The 27,477-nt window shown below is 43.8% G+C and overlaps 1 protein-coding gene across 1 annotated transcript in view; it reads left to right on the forward strand.

Moving 5' to 3' along the window:
- The window catches only part of Copg2 (COPI coat complex subunit gamma 2), a 135,488-nt gene that overhangs the window by 100,846 nt on the left and 7,165 nt on the right, over nucleotides 1–27,477 (forward strand). The window lies entirely within an intron of this gene.

Here is a 27,477-nt window from a genome sequence, read left to right on the forward strand (position 1 = left end):
AGTGCAGATCTCCCATTTCTTCATCCTTTGTTACTGTCATTAATTTCAAAGCACTTGCGTTCAGTGTTTAACATTGTCTTCTTACATAGGGCCCACTCTCCAACCACTTCCTTCCTCTTTTCTCCTCTGAACCATAACTTCCAAAAAAGAAGCCAAGCCCCAATCCACATATTCCCCACAGCCATTGCTTGATTCTGCAGTAATAGTTGGCTCTTTCGCCACCTTCTTGCATCAAAACTATAATACCCCTTCACCAAGCAGATCCCCCTATGGGTCTGTCTGCCAGATACTCCCTTTCAGCCACCCTTGAACAGTGGAAGAACATGTTTAGTGGTCAGTGCAAAATGCCTGTTTCGCACTGGTTCCCAACTGCTCCTCTACCATTTGCAAGCATCTTTCTCTCATGTATTGAACTTACTCTGCCTGAGTCTACCCCATGTCCCTACAATACCCTATACTGCCATCTATGTAGATGTCACTTAAAGTGCAGCACTGCCTAGTTTCCCCATTTAACTCAACTCACTTTGTCCCTTTACCCTCTTTCCCTAAAGGGCCCGGATCTGTAAACACCTGGACTTTTGATTTCTTTGCTCTGCTTTGCTCTGCCTATAAGATGGGCATTAATAGCCCCATCTCAACAACTTGCTTCATGGAATCTGCTGATGTCCTCAGTTTGCAAACTCTGCATTCTACTTTCTCCTTTTCCATATTGGCACCTATACCACACTGACCATTTCTAATGAAGTGGTCCTCTCCTGTCCAGACCATCTCCCGTTCCTTTTTTTTTTTTTCTTTCCCTCCACTAATTTCTCAAGTCCATCATACCACCTTCTTATGGCAGCCCAATTGCTGTTTCTTACTTTCTACCCTAGATGTGGATTTACCACTTGCCAAGCAATTCTGTTGTCTTCCAGAGACCCTCTACTTCCTCTCTACTGTCCAATTGTACTTCCCTACATCCAAGTTAGTCCATGGGCTCAAGGTTCTTTCCCTCTGCATTTGCTTCCTTCCTGACTTTTGCTCACTGTGGTCACCATTGCCAGCTGCTTTGTCCCCACCATACTCTATTAAATCTGTTTTCCCCTAAAAATTTACATGCTGGAAACATTTAATACCCCTCTTGGAGTTGTTCCCTAGCCTTTCATTATGTCAATATGCCCTTCATTGAACATTGGTCCACGATATTTCTAAGGGGCCACTACTTGTGCTGATTCACTCTCCTTTGGCCTCCTCTCATCTCTCTTGCATCCTCACGTGTCTTACTTATGTCATGTTTTTTTCTCATTCATGGGTTTATCAGGTAATTTGCCAAAGTTTGAGAGAAGAGTTTCTAGATTTTTAATGTTCACACCCTCTCCTTCTTAGCCTTGTTTCTCTAGGTGCAGTCCCTTCCCTGATGTTCCCAACAGCCCTCTTTCACAGAATCTGATAAGACTTTACCTTCTGTTCTTTCTCATTCTTCTTGGCCAGCACATCATATTGCCTCTCTTATGTCATGCCCCCTATGGTCTGTAAATTCCTCATCTGCTCTCATTTGAACCTAACTGATCCTTTTTCCTGCTTTCCTTTGTACTGCCTAGCAAAGTACTGTCATAACTTCCCCATCTTCATTCTTTCAGCTAATATTTCTCAATTGCCCAACTGATTCTATAGAACTCTCAGGACTATTCCTTTCTTAGCCTCCACCCATACCCACTATTCAACCATATTTTAGCATCTTTGTGTCAAGATAGAATAGCAAATCCACATACAAATGGTGATGTCCCTGTGGCTCTAGTCTGGGTTCTTTCCAGCTCCTCCCACCTAAGCTCCCGGTAATCTTCATGTTCCCTTCATATTCTTTCTTTCAGATCCTACTGAAAAATCTCTTGGGAACCATATTCTTATTTCACCTGCCACAGTTTGCACAACATACTTTTTTCTTCTGCCCTCACTCCTGCCCCACATACCTGCAACACATTCTCCCACTCTCAACCTGACTTGCCTACCCCTGACAACTGTCTCTTCCTAGACACTCCCATCCATCCACCACCTCTCCTCCTCCTCCCTCCTCAATACTCATCTGCTCCATGAGCTCACCTTCAGTGCTGGCTCCACTCCCCTCTGCCACTTCCTTCCCTGTGTGCTACCAGTCTGCTCCTCTCTGCCCACACACCCACACATCGTCCTCCTGTGTGCCACCCACCCCTCTCAGCCTCACTCTTCCACCTCAGTCCTTAGCTGGAACCACACTGTTGGTGCTGCTGTCCCTGCCCTTGGCAGAAAACCCCCACTCAGCCTCCATCCTCCCAGGTGCCTCTCTGCTTCATCCATTTCCTTGGTCTGATGGGCCTTTCCTCCCATGATTGACAGTCATATCTCTGATGCCTCCACCTACCCTGACTCACAGGTGTCAGGTGCTCACCCTCCCATCTCTGCCCCATCTCCTTTCTCCCCCCTCCACCAGTGATTCCCACCCGGGGATGCACGACACCCAGGTGGCCTATCAGAGTCATCTTTGGGTCAGTTTGTTGTTGCTGTTTCTGTTTGTGAGCAAATCAGTGCTCCCCCTGATGCTCTGATAGGCCTACCTGGGGGCCGTGCCCACAGCCCCCCCCCCCTCGGTGGAATCCACCCCCCCACCCCCGGTTAAGAATCACTGGTGTGGACACCACCTGTACTCTCTGGACTTCACTCTCCCATCTCCTACCTCCAGCCTTCCTCCAGTGGTGACCATTGGAGGTCCTCCCTCAAGGATCTCAGCACTTCCCCCTCTGATTTAGACCTGGCACTCTCCACTGGGATCCACCCCATTCCCCTCCCTGTTTACTCCTCATCTATGACCTACCTCACCCCAGTGTGTACGAGAGAGCTGTTCTTTGCCCAGACACCCACCCTCAGCAGTCCCCATGACCCACCTGATAGATTCTCAGGCATTCTATCAGTATATTCGGTCCTAATCTGATCTTTCTGTTTGCTAACTATTATCCCTTTTTCTTAATCCCCCCTCTTTTTCTGTCAGAGACAGGAGCCCCTCCAGAGCCTTCTGCTTTGTCTGCAAATCTCTTCTTCCTTACTATAAAACCAGCCTCTTACCCTCATTTTTCCAGTCTTCCCTACTTGAAGCTACCCTGTCTTCCCAGAAGGTGTCTGTCTGTCTGTCTGAACAGTGGACATGTTATTGTCTCTTAAGATCGGAACAACAGGTTTAATTTCTCAGTGCCTGGCACTTGGCTCATGTCCCTGACCCCAAACCCCACCCCCACCCCTGCCCCAACCTCCCACCCCACCCCAGTTCCCAGCCCCACCCTCCCCACCAACCCAATAAACCCCAACCCTCCCCACCCACCCACCCACCCACCCTTCCCCGCCGGATCCGTAGTAAAGAGCCTGGCCTAAAATTTCAGACATTTCCCCTTGCCTGTTGCTGTCCACCCTGTTCTGCTTTCCCTTCCCCAAGCCAAGCCTTACAGGCTGACCTGAGCACTCTAAGTGCCTCCATTTCACCTCTGAGAGCACTCTTCTCCTTGTTCCCTCTGTTGCTGTCCAGCCTGTCTCCCTGCTACCCTACTCTCCATCATTCTGTGGGGGCCTTCTGCAGTCACATCCTTATTTGCTGCATTCATTTGTGACCTGCTTCTTCTCTTTATCTTCCTGGCCAAGGTCAGGCTTCCTACCTCACCTTTGCAGCCTGTATTTAATGATCTAATGCCTGCCATGTCATAACATTCACTCCTCTGTTCTCCAGAGTCTTCTTCCTCCCTAGACCTGCTCTGGCCACAGAAACTTTCCATTCCTCCCTCCCTCTCTCCTGCAGCCATTCACTTTCATTAGTCCAGATCTTCCATTCATGGAACAGTCCCTTAGGTGGCCTTTCCTTCAATTCTTGCATGGCAACCTTTCTCCTCCTTTCTCTTCCCTTTCCATAATAGACTGACACAACACCCTACAGCCACTCCTGCACTTCTTGCTAATCTTCCTTTCTTCTCATCTCTTACTTCCATTTCTCCACAGAAGGGCCCCATAAAGTGACTGAAGCCCATTGTGATTGCCTCTCACCACCCATTTGAGGTCATCTTGTTCTCCCGTTTCCTTCTCTATCAACACTGTAATATCTTCACAACATGCATGGTCACATTTTAAGACCCTCTTCTTCCACAGGTACCACTTTCCAATCTAATCTGCCTTCCTCCTCTTTTATCTCTAGATCAAGCCCCCAAGAAAGAAGCCTGGCAATTGAATACTTAAGCTCCCCACAGGGCCTTCCTCTCTTCCTCTCAGGGCCTTCCTCTCTTCCTCTCAGGGCCTTCCTCTACTGTGTACTACTATTTCACTGCCTTCTTTTCTGTCTCCCCTAAGCCTGTGAAACTCACTGGGTTGGAAGGTTCCTTCCATTCCTAGCTTCACTGTGTCCCTGCAGAGTCTCTGTTGCATGGTATACCTCTCTCCTTTTAGCCACCCCTGAACAGCAGAAAAACAGATTCAGTGGTCACTGCGAAATGCCTGTTCCGCATTGGTTCCCAGCTGTTCCTCTGCTATTTGGAAACTTTTTCTTCCATATACTGGACTCACTCTGCATGGGACCACCCCATGTCCCTGAGGTACCTGCAGTGCTATATGTACAGCACCTGTCTTAATTAATATAGTTGCCAGTTTACCATCATTTTACCCAAGTCACTTTGGCCCTTTGCTTTACTTCCATCATACGCCTACTCTGAAAACACCTGTGGTCTGCTTCTCTTCTCTGCTCTACTTCTGAGGTCTGGCCTTGATAATGCTCACCTCACCTCCTTATCCATGAAATCTGCCAACATGCCAAATTTCAGAACTCTGCAGTCTCCCTACCCCCCATCCCATGCTGGTGCCACCACAAACATAACATTCACTCATTATCAAAGTGCCTCCTATCCATTTCTTTTCCTGTTAATTCCCCTAAAACAGGACATGTCCCACATACCACCTTCCCGTGGCAGCCCAAATCCTGTGTCTCTCTTTCCACCATTGATGTGAATTTAACCATTACTAGGCCATCCCCTGCATTTTCTCCCACTTTGGTTTTCCAGGGATCTTCTGCTTCTGCTTCATCATCCAGTTTTCATACTTCTCCTGCCACCTCACAGTCATTCCATGGGCTCAGGAGTCTTTTCTTCCATGTCTATTTCCTTCCTGACCTGTCCTTACTGCTGCCACCATTGCCAGCTTCTTTGTTCCCAGGGTGCTCTACTGAGTCCATCTGCTTCTGAATTCACTCCTAACCATCTTAGCTTCTTGTTTGCACTATTTTGGTGACAGTCATCTCCTCTTTTAGAGTTGTTCCCCCTGATTTCTGTTCATCTTATCATGCTTTTTTAAGTTGTCAATGGACCCCTATATTTATTTATATGTGGTTCTGAGAATCAAACCCAGTGCCTCACATATGCTAGTCAAGCTCTACCACTGAGCTCAACCCCAGCTCCTCAGCATACTCTTTGATGACATAGTGATCCCAGCCTTTGCTAGGTGCCATGACTACTACAAACTCATTCCCTTTAGGCCCCTCCTATCTATTTTTCATTCCTGGCTTTTCTATCCATGTCATGATCTGTCTTCTCAGTGGACTTCCCTCATACTTTGCCCCATTTGCAGGGAAGAGGCTCTGAATTCCCCACATTAATTCTGTCCTATATTGTCCTTGTGGTGGCTCTAATGGCACAGTGCCTTCTCTGGTCTTTTCAACCACCTCTTATCCCTTGACCACTAGGCTCCTTCTGATCTTTCTCATTCTTGTCCACTGAATCACTGCCCCTTTTATGCTTTCCATGGTTTGTAAATTCCGCACCTTCTTTCCTAGTGCACAATTGTATGATCATTTCTCCTGCTTTCCTCTTTGACTGCATAGCAAAGTACTGTCACCTTCCCCATCTGTAATTCTTTTAGCTTCCATCTGTGATTTGTCCAGTCATTCAGCAGTCCTTTCTAGTGTGTACTATTCTTTGATCCGTTGGCAGCTCCTGACGAGTCAAACTATTCATTCCTCCTACCATTACACACAGTGTATCAACTTCACATGCTCTACTTGGTAGCTCGTGCTCATGTCTCTGTCTCCAAGATGTGTGTTTTTTTCTGGCTCCAACAACAATGGCTGCCTGTAACCTTTCAAGTGTCCTTCCACTTCATGTCTTCTTTCATACTCTTCTAAAAACGCTCTCAAATGTACATATGCCTCTAATTTTCCTACCACATTCCTGTCCCCACTTGCTTTTACCTTCTGCCATCACTCCTATCCCACATATGCCCGTCAACATCCCAGCACATTCATGCACTCTCATCCTGCATAGACACTGGGCCTGACAACTGTCTTTTCCTGGATACTCCCATCCATCTACCACCTCTCCTCCCCCTCCCTCCTCAATACTCATCTGCTCCATGAGCTCACCTTCAGTGCTGGCTCCACTCCCCTCTGCCTCTTCCTTCCCTGTGTGCTACCAGGCTGCTCCTCTCTGCCCACACCCACACATCGTCCTCCTGTGTGCCACCCACCCCTCTCAGCCTCACTCTTCCACCTCAGTCCTTAGCTGGAACCACACTGTTGGTGCTGCTGTCCCTGCCCTTGGCAGAAAACCCCCACTCAGCCTCCATCCTCCCAGGTGCCTCTCTGCTTCATCCATTTCCTTGGTCTGATGGGCCTTTCCTCCCATGATTGACAGTCATATCTCTGATGCCTCCACCTACCCTGACTCACAGGTGTCAGGTGCTCACCCTCCCATCTCTGCCCCATCTCCTTTCTCCCCCCTCCACCAGTGATTCCCACCCGGGGATGCATGACACCCAGGTGGCCTATCAGAGTCATCTTTGGGTCAGTTTGTTGTTGCTGTTTCTGTTTGTGAGCAAATCAGTGCTCCCCCTGATGCTCTGATAGGCCTACCTGGGGGCCGTGCCCACAGCCCCCCCTCGGGTGGAATCCACCCCCCCCACCCCCGGTTAAGAATCACTGGTGTGAATGCCACCTGTACTCTCTGGACTTCACTCTCCCATCTCCTACCTCCACCCTTCCTCCAGTGGTGACCATTGGAGGTCCTCACTCTAGGATCTCAGCACTTCCCCCTCTACCTACCCTTAGGCCGCTTTTTCTTTCATCTCTCCCGCTCCACTATAGTTACTTCTCTGTTTCCTTTCCATTTAGCAGGTTCTACAGAAGTTATGGTACCTCCTATGTTTCCTTTCAACCTCTCCTCCAGTGTTTCTCTTTCCCCTGGATAGGGTCTCATACACTACTGGATAGGGCACTCTCCACTGGGATCCACCCCATTCCCCTCCCTCTTTACTTCTCATCTACGACCTACCTCACCCCAGTGTGCACAAGAGAGCTGTTGTTTGCCCAGACACCTACCCTCAGAGTCCTCATGACCCACCTGATAGATTCTCAGGCATTCTGTCAGTATGTTTGGTCCTAATTTAATCTTTCTGTTTGCTAGCTATTATCCCTTTTTCTTAATCCCCTTCTTTTTCTGTCCGAGACAGGAGCCCCTCCAGAGCCTTCTGCTTTGATTTGAAAATTCTTTGTAATTACTTTTGCTTTTCCTTTCACCCTCCAGGCAGCTAGTCTCTTTTTCCTTTTGGGGTAAATTGAATATTATTGCCAGCACTGGAGATGGAACCTTCTTCTGGGTCAGATCAGTAGCGTTCTTTTCTTAATGCCTGAAGCCTGGCTCATATCTCTTATCCTCCCTCACTCCCTTTCCCCACTCTCAGCCCACTGTTTCCAATCTTGCCCTCCTATTCCCCAATAAACCACAACCAAAATCCTATCCCTGCCACCCACCCTTCCCTGCCAGATCTGTAGTAAAGAGCCTGGCCCAAAATTTCCATCCTTGCAACAATGCTGAAGCTTCAGGGCATATGTTCCTTCCTTTCTGTACTGTCCATTCCTTTTTTGCTTTTATTTTCCCACTCTGAGCCTTGCAGGCTGGTCTGCACACTCAAGTGCCTTCATTCGGACTCTAGCACCACCTCCTTCTTCAGGCTTTCCTTTACAGTCCAGCCTGTGTCCTTCCACCCGATTTTCTGCTGTCTGCTCTCCCTTGGTTTCTCCTGAATCCTGTCTGTCTTCCTTAGGTGACTCTCCTATTGTACTGCATTTCTGTCCCCTAGGCAAATTTTACTTGCCATTTTCTGCTTGTTATGTACACCTTCTCTGATGCATGAGCCTATAGAAGGCACCCTGCCTCATCTCTATATCCCATATTTCTCTCGTGACTTTTAGGACTCACCTCATCATCAGATTCACATCTCTTTTTTCATTATAGGAGCCTGCTCTCCTCGTGAACCTTCTGTCATGCTCAGGCTGCTTCCTCCTCCTACCACCTTCTCTTTTGCAACCATCAGCTGTCACTCCCCAGATTGCCCATTAATTCTGGCCTCTACCTACCCTTAGGCTGCTTTTTCTTTCATCTCTCCCGCTCCATTATAGTTACTTCTCTTTTTCCTTTCCATTTAGCAGGTTCTACAGAAGTATGATACCTCCTATGTTTCCTTTCAACCTCTCCTCTCCGCCAGTGTTTCTCTTTCCCCTGGATAGGGCCTCATACAGGAAATGCACCACTGCCCATCACAGTTACCCTCCCAGTACCCGAAGACTGTCCAGGACTGCCTTGTTTTCTCTTTCTTACCTACCCTCGCTGCTGCCTTCTCATACAAACTAATGCCTCACTAGGTTCTGGTTTCTATCTCCCTGTGGCTTTACTGTGTCCTCCGTCGAATCTCTTTGTTGTATAGTACACTTCTCTCCTTTCAGCCACCTCTTAATAGCAGAAGAACGGATTGGTCACTGCAAAATGCCTGTTCCACATTGGTTCCCAGTTGCTCTTCCTCTTTTGCAAGCATCTCTCCCACATACTAGACTCATTCTGCATAAGTCCACCCCATGTCCCCAGGGTATCTGCAGTGCTATACATATAGGACCCATCTTAAAGTGCAACACTGCCCTGTTTCATCTGTTCTATACAAGTTGTTGTAGCCCCTTGCTCCACTCCTTTCTTAGAGCCCCACTCTGCAAATGCTGACTTTTGATTCTGCTCCTAAGGCCTGGCCTTGATACTTCCCATCCTACCAGCTTGTCCCTATGACCTGCTAAAATCCTTGGCTTGGGAACTCTGCATTCTGCCTGCCCCCTATTCCATATTAGCTCCCTTACCTGTGTTGAGTCTACCACAGGCTCATATTCTCTTATGTCCAGAGTGCCATTCTTCCCCATCAACTCCCCCAAAACAACTCAAATCAAAGATACCACCTTCTCATGGCAATCCAATTCCCATGTCTCTCTCTTTCCATCCTGGATGTGGATTTAACCCTTGCCAGGGCATCTCCTCCCCCCCACTTTTTAATCTTCCAGAGATCCTCTGATTCCTTTCCATCATTCAGTCATATGTCCTTGGCCACTTCCCAGTCAGGCCATGAACTCAGGAGTCCTTCTCTCCACATCTGCTCCCCCTAACCCACCCCTTCCTACTGCCACCATTGCAAACTTCTTTGTTCCTAAGGTGCTCTACCGAGTCCATCTGCTGCCTGAATTCACCCCTGAAAATCCTAGCTTCTCAGTGCTGCCACATTTAGAGACAGTTGTCCCCTTGCTTGGAGCCACTGCCCTACCCTTTCATCATCTCACCATGCACCTTGTTAAAAAGTGGTTCCCAACATTTTCAAGGTACCATGATCACTATAGCCTCATTCTCCCTAAACTTCCTACCACCTCCTCTTCATTCACTCCTTATCTTGCCCATGTTCTTTGTCCTTGCTGGGCTTTCTTATGCTCTTTGCCTGCATTAGACACAGTTCTCATATGTTTATTCACTCACATGTTCATTGTCCTTGCCATCTCTCCCTTAAGACAGTACCTTCCCCAGGCTTCTCAGCATGCCTCTCCTCTCCCAGCTGTGGGCTCCTTCCTTTTCTCTTCACATTTTTCTTACCCAGTGGACTATAACAGCTACTATCATGCTCTACCCTACTGGAAAACTCCTCACTTCTCTTCCCTCTCCTGGGCTCAGATTGATCCTTTCTCCATCTTTCCTCCTTTACTGCATGTATTGTTATATCCTCCACATCCACCATGCTTTTGGCTACTGTCTGTGAGTCCTCTGATTCTGTAGTCCTCTTTGATGTGTACTCCCTTCTCAACCACATTCACTCAACTTGCATAACACTACTGATGTACACCTGTTACTCAGACTCTCATGATCACTGCCTTGTGGCCCAGCAATGAAATTTTTCCAGCACCCCACATCCAAGAGTTCAGGTGACCCATCACATTGCCTTTCACATCCTTTCTTACACTATCTTCTGAACCATATTCCTGATTCACATACCGCGTTCCTCCTCCCTACACATACTTGTCTCCTGCCCTGCACTTGCCACTATATCCCAATGCACACACCCCCATTCTCAGCCTGACTTGACACTGGGCCTAACAACAGTCTCTTCCTGGACACTGCCATCCATCCCACCCACCGCCTCTGCTCTTTCTGTTCCTCATCAGCAGTCAGCTCGTCCATGAGCTCACCTTCAGTGCTGGCTCCACTCCCCTCTGCCCCTTCCTTTCCTGTGTGCTACCAGCCTGCTCCTCTTTGCCCACACCCACACATTGTCCTCCTGTGTGCCACCCACCCCTCTCAGCCTCACTCTTCCACCTCAGTCCTCAGCTGGAACCACACTGTTGGTGCTGCTATCCCTGCTCTTGGCAGAAAACCCCTACTCAGCCTCCATCCTCCCAGGTGCCTCTCTGCTTCATCCATTTCCTTGGTCTGATGGGCCTTTCCTCCCATGATTGACAGTCATATCTCTGATGCCTCCACCTACCCTGACTCACAGGTGTCAGGTGCTCACCCTCCCATCTCTGCCCCATCTCCTTTCTCCCCCCTCCACCAGTGATTCCCACCCGGGGATGCATGACACCCAGGTGGCCTATCAGAGTCATCTTTGGGTCAGTTTGTTGTTGCTGTTTCTGTTTGTGAGCAAATCAGTGCTCCCCCTGATGCTCTGATAGGCCTACCTGGGGGCCGTGCCCACAGCCCCCCCTCGGGTGGAATCCACCCCCCCCCCACCCCCGGTTAAGAATCACTGGTGTGGACGCCACCTGTACTCTCTGGACTTCACTCTCCTGTCTCCTACCTCCACCCTTCCTCCAGTGGTGACCATTAGAGGTCCTCGCTCAAGGATCTCAGCACTTCCCTCTCTGACCTGGCACTCTCCACTGGGATCCACCAAATTTCCCTCCCTGTTTACTCCTTCATCCAGGATCTGTTCCAACTCCAGTTGAAGGCTCTATCTCCCACTCACAGGTTTCTTATCAATCTGATCCTTGAGTGTTGTTACTATCTCTTTTCCTTAATCCATCCTCTTCTTTCTAACCAGAAAAAAAGCCCTTACAGGTCCTGCCAGTTTGGTCTCCAAATTCCTAGTTTTCCTACAGACCAGCTTCTTACCTTTTTCCTTCCTTTTTCCCTACTTAAAATTCCTCTTTCTTCTCTGGGTGGACTCTGGTCTTCCCTAGCCTGAATTCATCACCCTCAACAATAAAATGGAATAGTCCACCAGCTTGGTAGAAGATGATTGTTACCTCTCTATGTCTGGGGCCTGCCCGAAGGTCCAAGTCCACTCCTACCTTCAATACTAACATTTCTTCTCCTAAACATGTCCTCCAGTACAACCCAGTATACCCCAACCCGATCTGTCTGAAACTTCAATCCCTATATCCACCCATTTGAGTATCCACCGTTCCCTATAATAGAGTCTGGCCCTAAATTTGCACCCATGCAACAACATTCAAGGCATTAAATGCATATATTCTTCCATGCCCAACCCTTTTCTGCTTTCCATGCAGGCTTGCAGTCTAGCCTGAGCACTTAGGTACCTTCATTGCAACTCCAAGACTGGCCCATCTCCCTACCACCCCTCTCTCTTCACTCTATCCTTTTTGAGTGTCTTCTGACGATACTCCCCCTTTTGATGAATCATCTTACATCCTTTTTTTTTTTGGTACTGGGAATTGAATTCAGGGGCACCTGGACTACTGAGCCACATCCACAACCCTATTTTGTATTTTATTTAGAGACAGAGTCTCACTGAGTTACGCTATCACTTTTGCTAAGGCTGGCTTTGAACTCGTGATCCTCCTGCCTCAGTCTTCCAAGCTGCTGGGATTATACCACGCCCGGCACCTTGCTGCCTTTCTTTCTCAGACCATTTCTTCTCTTTCTCTGCCTGGACAAGCGAAGGCTCCCTGCCTCATCTCTACGGCCCATGCTTATCTTAGAAACCCTTAATCCCTAAATTGCAGAACTTTGCTTTCTCCTGCATTGTCATTTGGCTACCTCCATTACGTTCTCATATTAAACCCATGATGCCTCACTGGGTTTCACTGTCAACTTCACACTCCACTCTGACTTCAGCATGAACCCCCTATGGTATGGCCTAGTGCCTGCCACCTATTTGAATTCACTCTTTTCTCCCTATGAGTCTTCTCACTTCTTGGATGTGCTCTCACTGCTCAAACTCTTTATATTCTCTCCCTGTCCCACTTTCTCTTTCTGAACCTTTGACCTACCATTTCTTCCTTTGATTCCCACTTTCCTTAAGCTTCCCGTTCCTACTTCTTTTCTGCTATAATTTCTTTCTCTTCTTTCTTCCCATTCCATCAAGCAAGTTCCCACAAAACTCTATAGTCAGTCCTGCTACTTTTTCCTGTTCCTCTTTTTCTCCATCATTTCCATTTTCCCCAGTAAAGTGCCATTGACCAAATGCACCCCTGTTCAAAGAGTTTGCCCTCATAGTACCCCTAATCATGTCCAGAGTCCACGTGTTTTTTCTTTCCCTCTTGACATACAACCTTCACATCACTCATGTTCAAATTTTAAGAGTCTCTCCTTATACAGGTACTAACTTTCCATCCTGTTCTCCTGCCTTCACTCTTATCCTCTGGATGAATTGACCCAAATTAGAAATTCTTCAAATCCCAAAGTTCCCCAACTCTAAAAACTTGCTTTCTCCTGAATTGCATTTGGCTGCCTTCATTACTTTCTCATATTAAATCCATAATGCCCCACTGGGTTCCACTATCAACTTCTCACCCCACCCTGACTTTAGCACGACTCCCTGTGGAGTTAGCCCCCACAGGCCACATGTCCAGCCTTCTAGCAACCTTGGAATGGTAGAAGCACAGAAACAGTGAACACTACAAATTGTCTCATCTACATTTGCAAGCATCTTTCTATCCATATTCTGGAGACCCGTCTGCATGGATCCATCTCCATGTCCCTGAGGTTACCTGCCAGTGCCATCTATGCAGGAGCTATCATAAAGTGCATTGCTGCCTGGTTTTGTCTGTTTCACACAATTCACTGTGGACCGTTGCCCTACTACCTCTGTAGGGCCCCATTCTGCAAATGCCTGGACTTTTGATTCTGTGCTTTGCTTCTAAGGTCAGACCCTGACACCATGCATCCTACTGACTTGTGCCCTGAGATGTGCCAAGACCTCTATCTTGGGAACTCTACTTTGTACTTGCTCCTTTTCCTCACTAGCTCCTGTTCAAAACTGACCCCCTACTACTTTATGAGTCTCTGTCCCCATTGTGTGCCTCCTATTCCCTTATTATTCAGCTGACTCTTTTACATAACAGATATCTCATATACCATCTTCCCATGACAGCCCAACATCCATTTCTCTCTCTCTCCACCTTGGATACAGACTTAACCCTTGCATAGCAATCCCCTGCATTTTCTACCATTACTTTTCCAGAGACTCTCTACTTTTCGTTGTCATCATTCCTACTTGCCCTGCCACCTGCCAGATAATCCATGAACTCATGAGTCTTTTCTTTCTGATGGCTCCTTTCTTGACCTGTCTTCACTGCTGCCACCATTGTCAAACTCTTTGCCCCCAGAGGGCTCTACTGAGTCCATCTGCTGTCAGATTTCATCCTTAATACTCCTAGCTTCTCAGTTCTGCAGTATTGGAGATAGTCATTTGCTATATCAGAGTAATTCTCTCAACCATTGATCACCTGATTCCAAAATGATACAAGCACTAAAACTTCATTACTTTCGGCCTCCTCGCACCTCTCCTTCATGTGTTACCCGTGCCATGTTCTTCTCTGCTTGCCTTTGCTCACCCGGATTCATCACTTTCTCTCCCTCCTCAGTCCTGATGCGCCTTTCTTGGTGCAGTACCTTCCCCAATCTCTCAGTCTTCTCCTCTCCCAGCTGCTGGGCTCCTTCCTCTGCTCTTTCTCAATTCTTGTTGCCCACTGCTCTGCAACATGTTACAAACCCCTCACCTCCTCTGCCCTCTCCTGGGCCCAGCTGATCCTTTCTCCTGCTTTTGTCTCTACTGCATAGCGAGGGCCAGTCATCTCCTCCCCATCTGCCATTCTTTCAGCTGCCATCTGTGAATCAGCTGGCTGATCCAGTAGTCCTCCTGTGTGTGCACACCCTTTTCGACCTGCCCTTCACAACCACTGCTCTCCCACATTCAGCGAGCTTTGCATCACAAAGATTGAACCAGACCTCCATGTTCTACCCAGCAGTCCCTGTGGCTGCAGGCTGTGGGTTCTATTTGGAGCTCTGGGTCCATGAGTCCCTGAAACCTTTCAGGTGGCCTTGCACATTCTTTCTTTCACATTCTGAAAAGGCTCTTAAGAAGTGTATTCTGATTCACCTACCTTGTTCCTGCACCCCCCCCCCCCCCGCCACACACACACACTTGTCTCCTGCCCTCACTCCTGCCCTGCACTTGCCACTATATCCCAATGCACACACCCCCATTCTCAGCCTGACTTGACACTGGGCCTAACAACAGTCTCTTCCTGGACACTGCCATCCATCCCACCCATCGCCTCTGCTCTTTCTGTTCCTCGTCGGCAGTCAGCTCCTCCATGAGCTCACCTTCAGTGCTGGCTCCACTCCCCTCTGCCCCTTCCTTTCCTGTGTCCTACCAGCCTGCTCCTCTCTGCCCACACCCACACATCGTCCTCCTGTGTGCCACCCACCCCTCTCAGCCTCACTTCCACCTCAGTCTTCAGCTGGAACCACACTGTTGGTGCTGCTGTCCTTGCCCTTGGCAGAAAACCCCCACTCAGCCTCCATCCTCCCAGGTGCCCCTCTGCTTCATCCATTTCCTTGGTCTGATGGGCCTTTCCTCCCATGATTGACAGTCATATCTCTGATGCCTCCACCTACCCTGACTCACAGGTGTCAGGTGCTCACCCTCCCATCTCTGCCCCATCTCCTTTCTCCCCCCTCCACCAGTGATTCCCACCCGGGGATGCATGACACCCAGGTGGCCTATCAGAGTCATCTTTGGGTCAGTTTGTTGTTGCTGTTTCTGTTTGTGAGCAAATCAGTGCTCCCCCTGATGCTCTGATGGGCCTACCTGGGGGCCGTGCCCACAGCCCCCCCTCGGGTGGAATCCACCCCCCCCACCCCCGGTTAAGAATCACTGGTGTGGACGCCACCTGTACTCTCTGGACTTCACTCTCCTGTCTCCTACCTCCAGCCTTCCTCCAGTGGTGACCATTGGAGGTCCTCGCTTTAGGATCTCAGCACTTCCCTCTCTGATTTAGATCTGGCACTCTCCACTGGGATCCACCCCATTCCCCTCCCTGTCTACTCCTTCACATACAACATGCCTCAACCCCAGCTTAAATTACTCAATTGATGTTTTCTCCCCCTCATTTTCATCTTCTTTTCCTCAAAATAATTGTTTTAGAGAGTCAGACAATTCCTTTTTCCTTTTAACCTATGTTGTAAGCTTTATCTTTCTTTTTTGTGTACCTTGATCCATTGTGCATTTATACTTCTTACATTTACATTGTCATTATTTTCTAAACTTTGATAAAAACCCAGAATCTCATGGAAGCCATCTTTTTGTATATTCTCTTTCCCCGCCTCCATGACTTGCTTGTGTCTTGTTCTCCCATTCCTTTTTTTTCTACTTCACACTCACACTCTTTTAAGTGATTCCTCTAAAATATCTAGGTTGTAAACTTGACCTTTCCAGAAGCTTAGATATATAAATGCTGCCCATATTCTTTATATATATATATACACACACACACACACACACATACATACACACACATACACATACATATACATATATGTGTGTGTGTGTGTGTGTGTGTGTGTGTGTATTTTTTAGTTGTAATTGGCCACAGTACCTTTATTTTATTTATTTTTATGTGGTGCTGAGGATCGAACCCAGCACCTCGCTCGTGCTAGGTGAGCACTCTACCGCTGAGCCATAACCCCAGCCCCAAAAGCTGCCCATGTTCTTAATTCCCTTTTGTCAGTCTGGTATCTTGTAACATTTTCTGTCTTTAAAATTATGTACCATCAAGTGTCACCAGATCCCGCATGTAGGACCATCCCTTACTGTCTACTTCTCTCCCCATCACACATTCTTTTTAATGCACTGTAATATGGTCATTATCTACATTCTTCCTGTTAATCTACATGTTTCTTTTTTTTTCTGTTTTTTCTTTCCTTGTGTATATTGATGATATTTTTCTCTCTTGTTTTTCTCAGCATCTACTTTAATCCCAGACTTAGAAAATCTAACATTCCACTCTGATACATATAGTTGTCTTCTCACTTTAGTGTCTCTCACCTCCACTCTTTTCTTCTTGGGTAACTTTGGTTCCTCTTAACCCTATGTCCGTTTTTTTGGTTTACGCCCTTGTTTTACTGACTTCATTGTTTATAGGTTTCCTAATTGTGATGCTATCAGCCCTGTATTTATTCAAATTTCTCCAAAATGTTATCAAGTCTATACACTTTTCATTTCACTTAGTTTCCTCCTATATTTTTTTCTTGCTCCATTTGTTATAATTACAGTGCCAAATCTTGGCAATATGTCAACCTTACATGACCTTTATCTAAAAGTAAATTTTACATTGCTTATCCACTGGTTTTCTTATTTTTTCCCTATTTAGCCTTGGAAAACTATTTTTATTAGCACCTATATACTCTTGTATCACCACTATTCATTCACTGATTTCTTCCTGTTAGGTACCTCTTTGTCTACATGCATTGCTTGATCCATTTCTGAATCTCTGCTTTCTTATATACTGTGCTGAGTTGCTTTCATTCTCTCTTTGTTTCTGATAAGATTCCTACCACTTGACTTGTTTTTTATCCACTTCACTGAACTTTTCACCAACTTTTCTATTGATTAGACTTTTCTTTATAAATGCATTTTCTTTTCGTCTTTCTTTAAAAACAACCACACTCCACAGTCCTCTTCCTGACTTAACTGCCATGAGCACAGGAAAGTTTCAATATCCTTTGCGCTTAAATAACAGTTTTTGGTAATAAACATTTCTATTGCATTATCTTAAATTTTAAACAGCCCCAATCCATCTCCCTTTAAAAAAAACCCAACATAGTTTCCAAATCATCATTAAAACACTGATGAAAACTTTCACAAATTTCTTGGTTATTTTAAAGGACACCTGCCTCATTATCTTACATATATTTCATTAATAGTAGACATGTTTGTGTGTGGTACAGAAGTTCCCATACTAAAATAAAGATCATAATTGCATTTTCCTTTTACACTGCAAGTAACAATGACATAATTTCAAGATAAATAACAAAAACGTATTTTTAAATGAAATATATAAAGAAGAAATGTGGAAATGTTTACTTACCAATTGACGAGTTGCTTAAGTTGTCCCACTCATATTTTGGGGAGATGACAGGAATATTGCATATGTTTAAAATCCTTCAGCATAGGAAGCGAGCCTACTGATAGAAGAGCTATGGCCACAGCAAAAATGTACCATTTCAAGCAGGCTTGTGTGCAAGCAATCGTTTTTGTTAGCACAAGAATGATAACTCGCTGTACCAAATTTTTCAAGCACATGATGTTTTATATATAAGAACTTTTCATGTTAAGCAGTATTTAATTTGTGTGACAGGAGAGCTGGTGATACCTGCGTTCTTCTTTCTAGTCTCAGTCTTATTTGCCATATGGTACCTTGCAGATTCCAAACCAAACCTAATTCATACATTTCCTCTTTACCCAAACATCTCTTCCTTCCCCCTTTTCTCTCTCTTTTTAAAATACATGTTTTCTTAGTTGCTTCTCTCACTTTTAGCCAGTCTTGACATGATTCCTTAAATTCCCTTTGATCACTTGCCCTGCCCTATCTTAAACATTCTGAACTTCTTTTCTCCACAAACTCTGATACATCAGTGAATCTAGATTGATCTCTTGAGTTTTACCTCATCATGATTCCAGCCATCCTCAACTAGTAGAACTTATTTGTTATACCAAAACACTCTCTCATGTCTACTTTAAAAAAGATTAATCCTAATGTTTTCAAGGCTTCCAGCAATGGTTGCTTCAGGCTTTATCTTAATTTCTGACATTTCCTAGCAAACAATCACTCCAGTCACTGAGATTTCCCACAGAGATCAAGCACCAGCCCATGTAATCCTTAACACTTTTTCTGACCCCTGATCTTCTCCATTCTACACAGTTCTGAGACTGACAGCTTTGTCTTTTTAATTCATGCCTAATCTATAGTCTTGTCATTACACCTTCTTTTTATTTTTTTTTAGTTGTAGTTGGACACAATACCTTTATTTTATTTATTTACTTTTATGTGGTGCTGAGGATTGAACCCAGGGCCTCACACATGCTAGGTGAGCGCTCTACCACTGAGCCACAACCCCAGCCCAGTCATTCCACCTTCTTAAAAACTGCTAATTCATACAATGTCCCTTTGCTTAGTGACTAGCCTCTATTTTTCTTCTGTCATGACCTTTGGCCTAAGTATGAAGCAACAGCCATTTGTCTCGTCAAACTCTATGATGGTTCAAATAATGTCATTCTGTCTATTAACAACTTGGAACATGGCTCTTCTTTTCTCTTTTTTCTCCTCCTTTTGTTGCAGACCCTTACATTTCCAAAATTTCTTATTTCAGCTAGATCATTCTAATGGACATAGTCTTTCTTTTGGATATGTATATTCAGCACTATTCAGGCTTCTTCTGTCTTCCTATTTCTGTACTGAATCTGTTTCCACCCTCCATGTAGTCTGGACTTTGCTAGGATTCCTGCTCTGATCCACATTAATCTCACTCCAACCTCTCATTCTATTTCTGCACCAATTGCTTCAAATCTTTTTTCCAGCAAGACTTTCTGGGCAGCCAGATACCATTCTTCATTTCTTATCTTGCCATTTTCTTGCCTTCCTCTCATCTCCCTTGGTTGATATCTGGTTTCACAGACACCCCTTTTAGAACTTTGGTTCTGCTATCCTTCCGTGTGTCTTGTCCTGGTCCTCTTCGATACCCTAGGTATTCTAACATTTTGCAAACCTGCATGCTATGCACCCCAGTCTAAATCCTAGGTCCCCTTCTCCTGACTTACATTTCAACTTCCATCTTTCTCTCTTCTCTCTATATATGTCTCAGTAGTTTCTCTTACACCCAGTTCTAACATGACACTTTGACTTCTGAACAAACTTGAACAGTTCTTCCTAGTTAATCTATAATCATAGTAATGAATACATTATTCTTCTCTAGGCATGTACTTTTGAGGTACACTCCCTTAATGGTACCACTCAATTCTTATGAAGTACAGATAATCCGCTTACCAAATAAACTACCCACCCACACTCTCTAGTCAAGTCAATGTCTTTTACATTGCTGTCAGTATCTTTTTATCAAAATTCATCCTAATCTTCCCCTATAACCTTTCTTATCAGCCCAACTCTTAATAATTAAGTTTTAATTAAAACCCCAAAATTCATAAAACCACTGCCTTACTTCATAACTTAGTGGTATTTGTTTCAGATCTTTTTTAAAGAAATAAAATATTGCACATATAATTAAGACTTCCTGTCTTCCACTCCCCAAATCATTTACCACTTTCCTTTCCAAGAGAAATTCACTATCTTAATGTGCTGCTTAAAGTAATCATTTGTAATACTGTCTTAAGGGTTTTAAATTTATATAATTTTTTTTAATTCCCATCAAGACTTCAAGAACTAAACAGAAAGACAGTAGAATGAATTGGACATAATTTTTCAATATTCATATATCAATACACCACCAGTGAAACTTCACATCATATACAAGAAAGGGATCCTCATTAGAATAAGTTATACTCTATTTATTATAATTGGTCAAAATACACTCTACTGTCATGTATATCTAAAAAGAATTTAAAAAAAGATATCAAGAACTAATCTTACTTTCCAGAGCCAGATTTTTGCTCCTTTCATTATCTACACCACTCACTCCCTGCAATCTATAACACCAAACATTTAACCAGTTATGCCCCTTTTGAAATCTGACATATTTCTCAAGAACCCTCTAGGTCTCTTAAATCCATAGCTTCTTTGCCTTTTTACTGCTCTGACTACCCAGAACCCTGCTCTAATTCACACTCCCTCGTCTTACCACTAAAGTCCTTCTCTGTTTTCTTAATTATACTCTACCATAGCTCACCTGTTCATTTTGACCATCATTTCATCAGAGCCAAGGATATAGTATTCTCCTGAGGTACAAGTCCCTCATGATTCACATGATTCCTCAAGAAATAAAATTAGTCTTCTCTATAGACAGACCACTCACCTTGTAGACGCCCTAGCTGGTTGATCCTGATATTTGTTAATGTTGCTAGCAGTGCTTGTTTAGAATTTATCTTACTAAAATGCCCTTAAACTTTGCTCTTAACCAAAATTTTAATTAAAAATGTATGGCATCATGAGCTAGTCTACTAGTTCCCATTCTATCCAGGTCCTTGAACCTCTGTTAGATACCCCGTTCATTACCATTGAGCCTTCCCATTCAAGTTGACCAGTTGGGCCTAATTTGAGATCTGAACATTGTGGATCTCTTTTTCAGACACTTGATCTGATCTACCTCACTGCCCCTCCATGAACTCTTTTGTATTTTGTACATCAGTCCCTTAACTCAGCTAATAAATACTTCCTTCTTATTCCATCATAACCTAGGTTCAAATATGTGCCATAACCCATCAGTCTATAACTTCTTCCCTTATTCAAATCATTCATCTTACTTTGTTCCTCCATTTCTTTCCCCTCTGTTTCTTATTGTATCCTAGAGAATTATGCAGCCCTATCTATCCTCTTTGACCCTCCTTTCAGCTACCATGTACATGACCTTCTTACAGGTTCAATTGTTTCCTCTGGATACTTGCCTTATGTTGAACCCTCCCTGTACAGTGCACTGCCATCTCCCCTTGTGTCCTACTTTCTTTACTGTATTTGCTTGTACTCACAGTTCAGCCTAAAATCTGGTAGGATCTTGCTACTGACCTGTTTTTTATGCCCGTCCTACTTAGCCTCTTTCTTACCTCTCACTATATTGACCACACAGATAACCTCTAGTATTTTTCCAACAAAGCTTTCTGGACAGCAAAGCCTTACACCTCTGCCACATTCTTATCTCACTGTCTCTCCTTGTTAATACACAACTCTGACAAATTTTTAATTCCCATTTCCTAAAGTTGCTGTTCAGCTCATTTTCTATACTGCATGTTCTGCTTCTAGCCTAATTCACACATCCTCTCTCTTTATTTAGCATTCAATGTCCATCTTCTACTCTTTACTTCTTCACTATTTTTTATACAAATCTCCTCAGTTGCTTCCCTCACTTTTGACAAATCTTAACATGTTAATTTCTAAGTACATCTTTGATGTTCCTCTTATAGAAGGTTCTTCTAGATTTCCTTTTGGAGATTTCCCAGGTATATCCTAACCTTTCATAATGAAGGACATATATTCTTTTTGAGGTCTCCTCCTCTTCATGTCCCCACTCTTCCCTTCACTCAGAACCACTTTTCTCCTCTTTAGATGTGCTTTCCCCTTAGATAGCATCTAACTTTTCCTCTTCCTTTTCCATCATGACTTTTGGCCCAAGTATTTTGCCAGATCCCTCCAGTTAGTACATATTCCTCATATTCAATTCAGCCATCTTCCTGGATTACCATAAAATCACTCTTCCGGACTTCCTTCACCCCTTGCCTGTGTTCTTCATCCTGTCACTCTTTAATGCCCTTACCCATTGGCCATTTCAGCACACTACCAGTTGCACCCTCCAGCCTCACCTTTTTGCCATTTTTAGCCTTCATCCTCTTCATTCTCTCCTTCTCTCCTATCCTTTCATACAAGTCTCCTCAGTTGCTTCTCCAGTTTTCAGCTAATTCTAATGACAGTTGCTAGAAAAGGTTCTATTTTAGAATTATTCTTAATCTGCCTTCGTCTAAAGCAGTAGCCCCAAACTATAGATTACTAAAGCTCAAACTGACAGGGGCTACTCTGAGTTTCTGATTCAGTGGGTCTAAGGTCAGGGTCTGGGGAAAAAATTTATACTACTAACAAATTCCTAGGTAATGCTGTCATTTAAGAAGCATTGCCATTAACTTTCCCTTCAGCCAAATCCTTTAATTAAAAAGTTTCCACCAAAACATCAAAAATAAGTCTACTTTTGACGCTTGTTGTTCAGGTCTTTGTTTTACTCCCATATACTTATCATTGTAATCTGGCCTTATACCTAGCAAATCTGACTACGCAGGCCACTCTGGATCTTACTGAATTCTCCGTGCAAATCTGACTATGCAGGCCACTCTGGATCTGACTGAATTCTCTGTTCTGGGAATCTTTATGGTGCTGTGGTCTTTCTTATTACCATTCCACCTCAGAATCATTCTCTAGGTTATATAGTGCTCCTCTAAGCTTTAATCCCTCTTCTTCTATGTCTTTTGGCCCAAATGAGGCCTTCTCCCTCCAGTCAGTATCTGGCAGCCTTCAGATGATATTTTCATTTGTTGCTTTCCTGTTCCTGTCCTTCTTGATAACTTATCCAGGGACCAATGCTTGAGCTATAAAGTGTAAACAACAACAAACAGGAAAGGAAAGGGAGGAAGGGAGGAATGAACTAAATGAAACGCCTTATTGCCAAGCTCCCTTCATTTAAAACCTATGTTTCATTCAAATGGATTCAGTCTACTTTTGAACAGTGCTCCCTATCCAGCTTCTCTCTCCAGGATCTGACTTTGATTTGCCAAAAAACCTCCACATGATGGAGTTACTGCTTTTTTTTTTTTTTTTTAATTCATTATATTTGCAAAACTTACTTATGCTTTCAGTAAAGTTTGTTTTTCAAAAAGATAATTGAATTAATGAGTAGGGAAATTTAATATAGTAAGTTTTAAATACAGGTTCAGATGATTTAAGGTGTTTAACATTGTAAATTGGAAAAATTATTATGTCCATTGGTCTCCTGTACAGCAAATTTTCCTGTGGTTCCAGACACAAGGCATGATTGTACTTCTGAACCTTTTTGCTGGTTGGTAGCAGCCATGTGATCAATTCTGGCGATCGGTATCACTTCCAAGCTGAAACTTTTCTTTGCCAGTGTGACATACCCTAGTGCTTTCTTCCCTACCCCAAAGATGCTTGCAGAGAGGGCAGCATTGAGAAATGGAGATTCCACCCAAACAGGACTTACAGTATAGAGGTCCTCAATGACTTAAGTTGGACCTGTCATATTACAGTTACTTCTGTGAGTAACCTCAGTGCATCATGTAAAGAGCACGTTACATGATATTCATTTGTTATCTCCCTTTGGTGACCTTCCCTCCAATATCTTAATTACACATGGCATAAACTCATCTCCCATCTATACATGGAAATAACAAATGAAGTTTTACTCTTTAGTTACATTCCCAGCATGATCTCCAGACACTCTTGTATGGTAATCTATTCTACAGAAAAAAATACTCAGAGCTCTCTCCTGGCTCTTTAATTCATCTTAATTCTTGTCTTTCTGATCATTTTAATTAAAAATCTCTCACCAAAGATTGCCCTAACTGGTCAGACCCTTGTTCTCTCATTGCATATGCTGCTTTTTGAAGTCTGGCATTAAGAGCCAACATTTGACCAAAAGACTCACATTATAAGGTCTTACAGGGTCTCCCACTCTGGGAAACACCATTTCTCATCCTATCTCCCCATGCAATTCCTCCTGCTCTTAACTACTCTTCATATAGTGCTCCCAAAACTTAGTTCCCTGTCTTCCCTTTCTTACTTGTGATCTTTAGTATAATTATCATGCCATATCCGTCTTATCAATACCTGCCAGTCTTCAAATGACTCCATCTTTTCTGCATGCTCTTCCACTCTTTCCCGATTGACCCTAGTGAAACCCTTGTTACCTATACAATTGCTTTTTTTTTTCAGCTGCCATCTTTAGATCATTCTCATGAATTTGATAGTTCTTTCTTTCATCTCCCTTGTTTCCTACATTATTCTGAATACATTTACATTCTTAGTTTAGTCCAGACCATAGGAGGGGTTCCTGCCACTGACCATGGCTCAGATCCATCCCATTTAAACTCCTTGGCCTTTCAGTCTATTGATCATAATTGTTCTTTGAAATATCATTTAAGCAAAGATTCTCACCCTCATGACAAAAATTCTTATTTAGCCATTTTTTCTTCACATGCTTTCTCCACCTATAGTTATAATCTAGCTTAACTCTCACCTACATATTCCTCATATTCAATTCTGCCATCTTCCCGTATTCTTCATTTTGGCCCTCTTTAATGCCCTTCCCTGCCCACATTTTGTATTATACCTCCCAGACTAAATCCTACTTCTTTTCTCCCTTTTAGCTTCTAGCCTCCATCTTGTCCTTTGTGGTATTCTCCCTAGGAAATGTGTGTTGCTTTTAGCCTATCTCCCCAAAGCAGGGTAACTTTTATGAGCAACTTTAATGACACACACTATACAGTAATCTACAATATCTTAACCACCTGTCCTACTTTCACATACCATCTCGCTACAAAATAAATGGATGCAGAATTCTTCTCCTCAGATATATTTCCTTCCTCATAATCTTCAATCATTCCCCATCTAATAGCAGAAATCCATTCTCTGGACAAACTACGTATTCATACTCTTGAATAAGAAAGCCCAATATCTCTGAAGTTGTCAGCAATAACTTTCTATTAGCAAATCATTTAATCATCTTCCTTATAAACTTTCTTTTCAACCAAGACCTTTAACCTAACAGTTTCTCTCCAAAGTTTCAAGACCTAATCTCCTGCAGCCTCCTACTCAAATCCTGTCTCTCACCCTATTTTTTCCCATTTCCTTTGTGAGTAAAATGTGACCAACTAGACCTAGTTGACATTGAGCTTATAGGATGCCCCATTTGAGATCTTTATTCTATACCTGCTTTGCCTATAGGCCTCCCACTATATCTTAGTCCCTTCCTTTGCTTCCATTCTCCCTTCTTTTTTTTTTTTAATTTTTTTTTAGTGTAAATGAACACACAGTATCTTTATTTTTATGTGGTGGTGAGGATCGAACCCAGTGCCTGACACATTCGAGGCAAGCACTTTACCACTGAGCTAAAGCCCCAGCCTTCCCTTTTCTTTCTTATTTCCTCCTGACTTTTGGCCCAGGAATGCTGCCTTATCCTCCAAGTCATCTGTCATTCATTAGTAACTGACTCCTTTACAGCGGAGGGCAACTTTAATGGTGTTTCTCTGTACTGTTCCTCCCTTCCTCCTGTTTGTCCTAGAGAAAAACCTTTTAAGTACCTTGAACAGCAGCCCTCCTGCCATTAGTGTAGCATGCCCAAGGATGGAAGACTGTCTTCTAGGTAGGTGTCTGCTCATTTTGGCACTCACTGATCATCATGCTTTCACCCTCCTACAAACTACACTGCATCTATCTGTTCCTTCTCAATTCAGTCCAGATCTCTGTGGATTGCTGCAGCTGGCCTGTTTCAGATCCACCCTTTTTACCCTCTTCCTACTCTTTTGCCCTATTAACACAACCCTTTCCTTTAATTATTATCCCTACAAAGCTTTCTGGACTCTTTTCCTAACCCCCCCTCTCTTATTCTGTCAGTCTTCCCTCCACTGAGGGATACCACTGGTTGAGACCTGACAATTTCCTTCCAAATTCCCCACTCTGACATTTGCTACATGATATGCTGTACACCCTAGCTCACTTCACATACCCCTCTCCTTACTTAATTTCTAGCATCCATCTTTTCTCTAACTCTGCCTCCTCTTCATACAAATCACCTCAGTAGTCACCTCTCATTTTCAGCCAGCCCTCATAAGAGGAGCCTCACTTCTGAAAATAATTTTAATGTAGCTCTTCAGGACATACTTTCCTTATTCCCTTTGGTTATTTGCCTTTCTTATTTATTAAGTGCTCATCTTGATATTATGGTGGTGCATTTGGTATTGTGTTTTTGCCCTGGAAAAGCCACTCTTACCTCCTTTCTTCATCACCCAGTGTCAATCATCCTTTCTGACTACACTGAGATATTACTACCAGTGGTTTTTATTGGTGTTCATCTTAAATTCTCTGTAGCTTCTCATTGTATCAACCAAATCATTTAATTAAAAAAATTGCCACCAGACAGGCAATGGTGGTACATGCCTATAATCCCAGTTTGACTTTGGAGGCTGAGGCAGAAGGAATCTAAGGTCGAGGCCAGCCCTAACAACTCAAGTGAGACCCTCAGCAACTTAGAAAGACCCTGTTTCTAAATAAAAAATAAAAAGAACTCTGGGGATATAGCTTAGTGGCAAAGTACCACTGGGTTTAGTTCCCATTACCAAAAATAAATGCCATAAAAGTTTCAGGAACATTTTTCTGACCAGTTTTCTGTCTTTACTTCTACATTAAATTCAATCAGTTTTGTCTCCAGTCTGTGATCTAGCATTGTTTCTGGTTTTGTCTCTTATTCCCTTTCCTCGTTTGCCTATAGCCTCCCTGCTTAATCTGAACACATCTCATTATTACTTATTGTCTATCCTGACTCTTCATACTTGATCATGACCTTTGTTCCTACCATAGTCCTATCTCTCTCAGCTGACCTGTGCTAGATTTGTGTTAACATACACTTCTCTCCTCTTCCTCTTGAAGAAAATCCTACCTAATTTAACCAGTCCCAAGAATTTGATCACCCCTTATAATACTAAAACAGATTCTGCACTCTTGATAGGTATACTCTTTCCTATATGGGTCAGCTCACTACCATCCTCTATTTTCTGCATTCTCCTGAAACCATCAGACTCATTCTTAATAAGATTCCCACCAGTGGTTTGAATTAAGCACTCTCTTACCTATCTTGCCTCTAATCTTTCAGTCTCAGCTGCTCAGAGTCATCATAAAATAATTTTAAATGCAAGGTATTTCACAACTTGTTCCTAAACAAAATGGTTGCCAACTACCCATGGACTTTTCCCGTCTCTTTACTTTTGCTCTTCTACCAAGTTTTGAGATCCAACTGAACTGTTATATCCTGTCACTTAATCCTGTAAGCTCACACAGCACTTATTAAAATTTATATTATAGATAGATAAGTCACACTCCCACAAACCACACTTATTTAACTACAGCATAATCAGTTTTTAGAGAGGTCATGCCTCAGCCACCTTTTTTTGTCAGAAGTGTCT

The sequence above is a fragment of the Marmota flaviventris genome, chromosome 1 (genome assembly GCF_047511675.1).
Source record: "Marmota flaviventris isolate mMarFla1 chromosome 1, mMarFla1.hap1, whole genome shotgun sequence".
Classification (NCBI taxonomy): domain Eukaryota; kingdom Metazoa; phylum Chordata; class Mammalia; order Rodentia; family Sciuridae; genus Marmota; species Marmota flaviventris.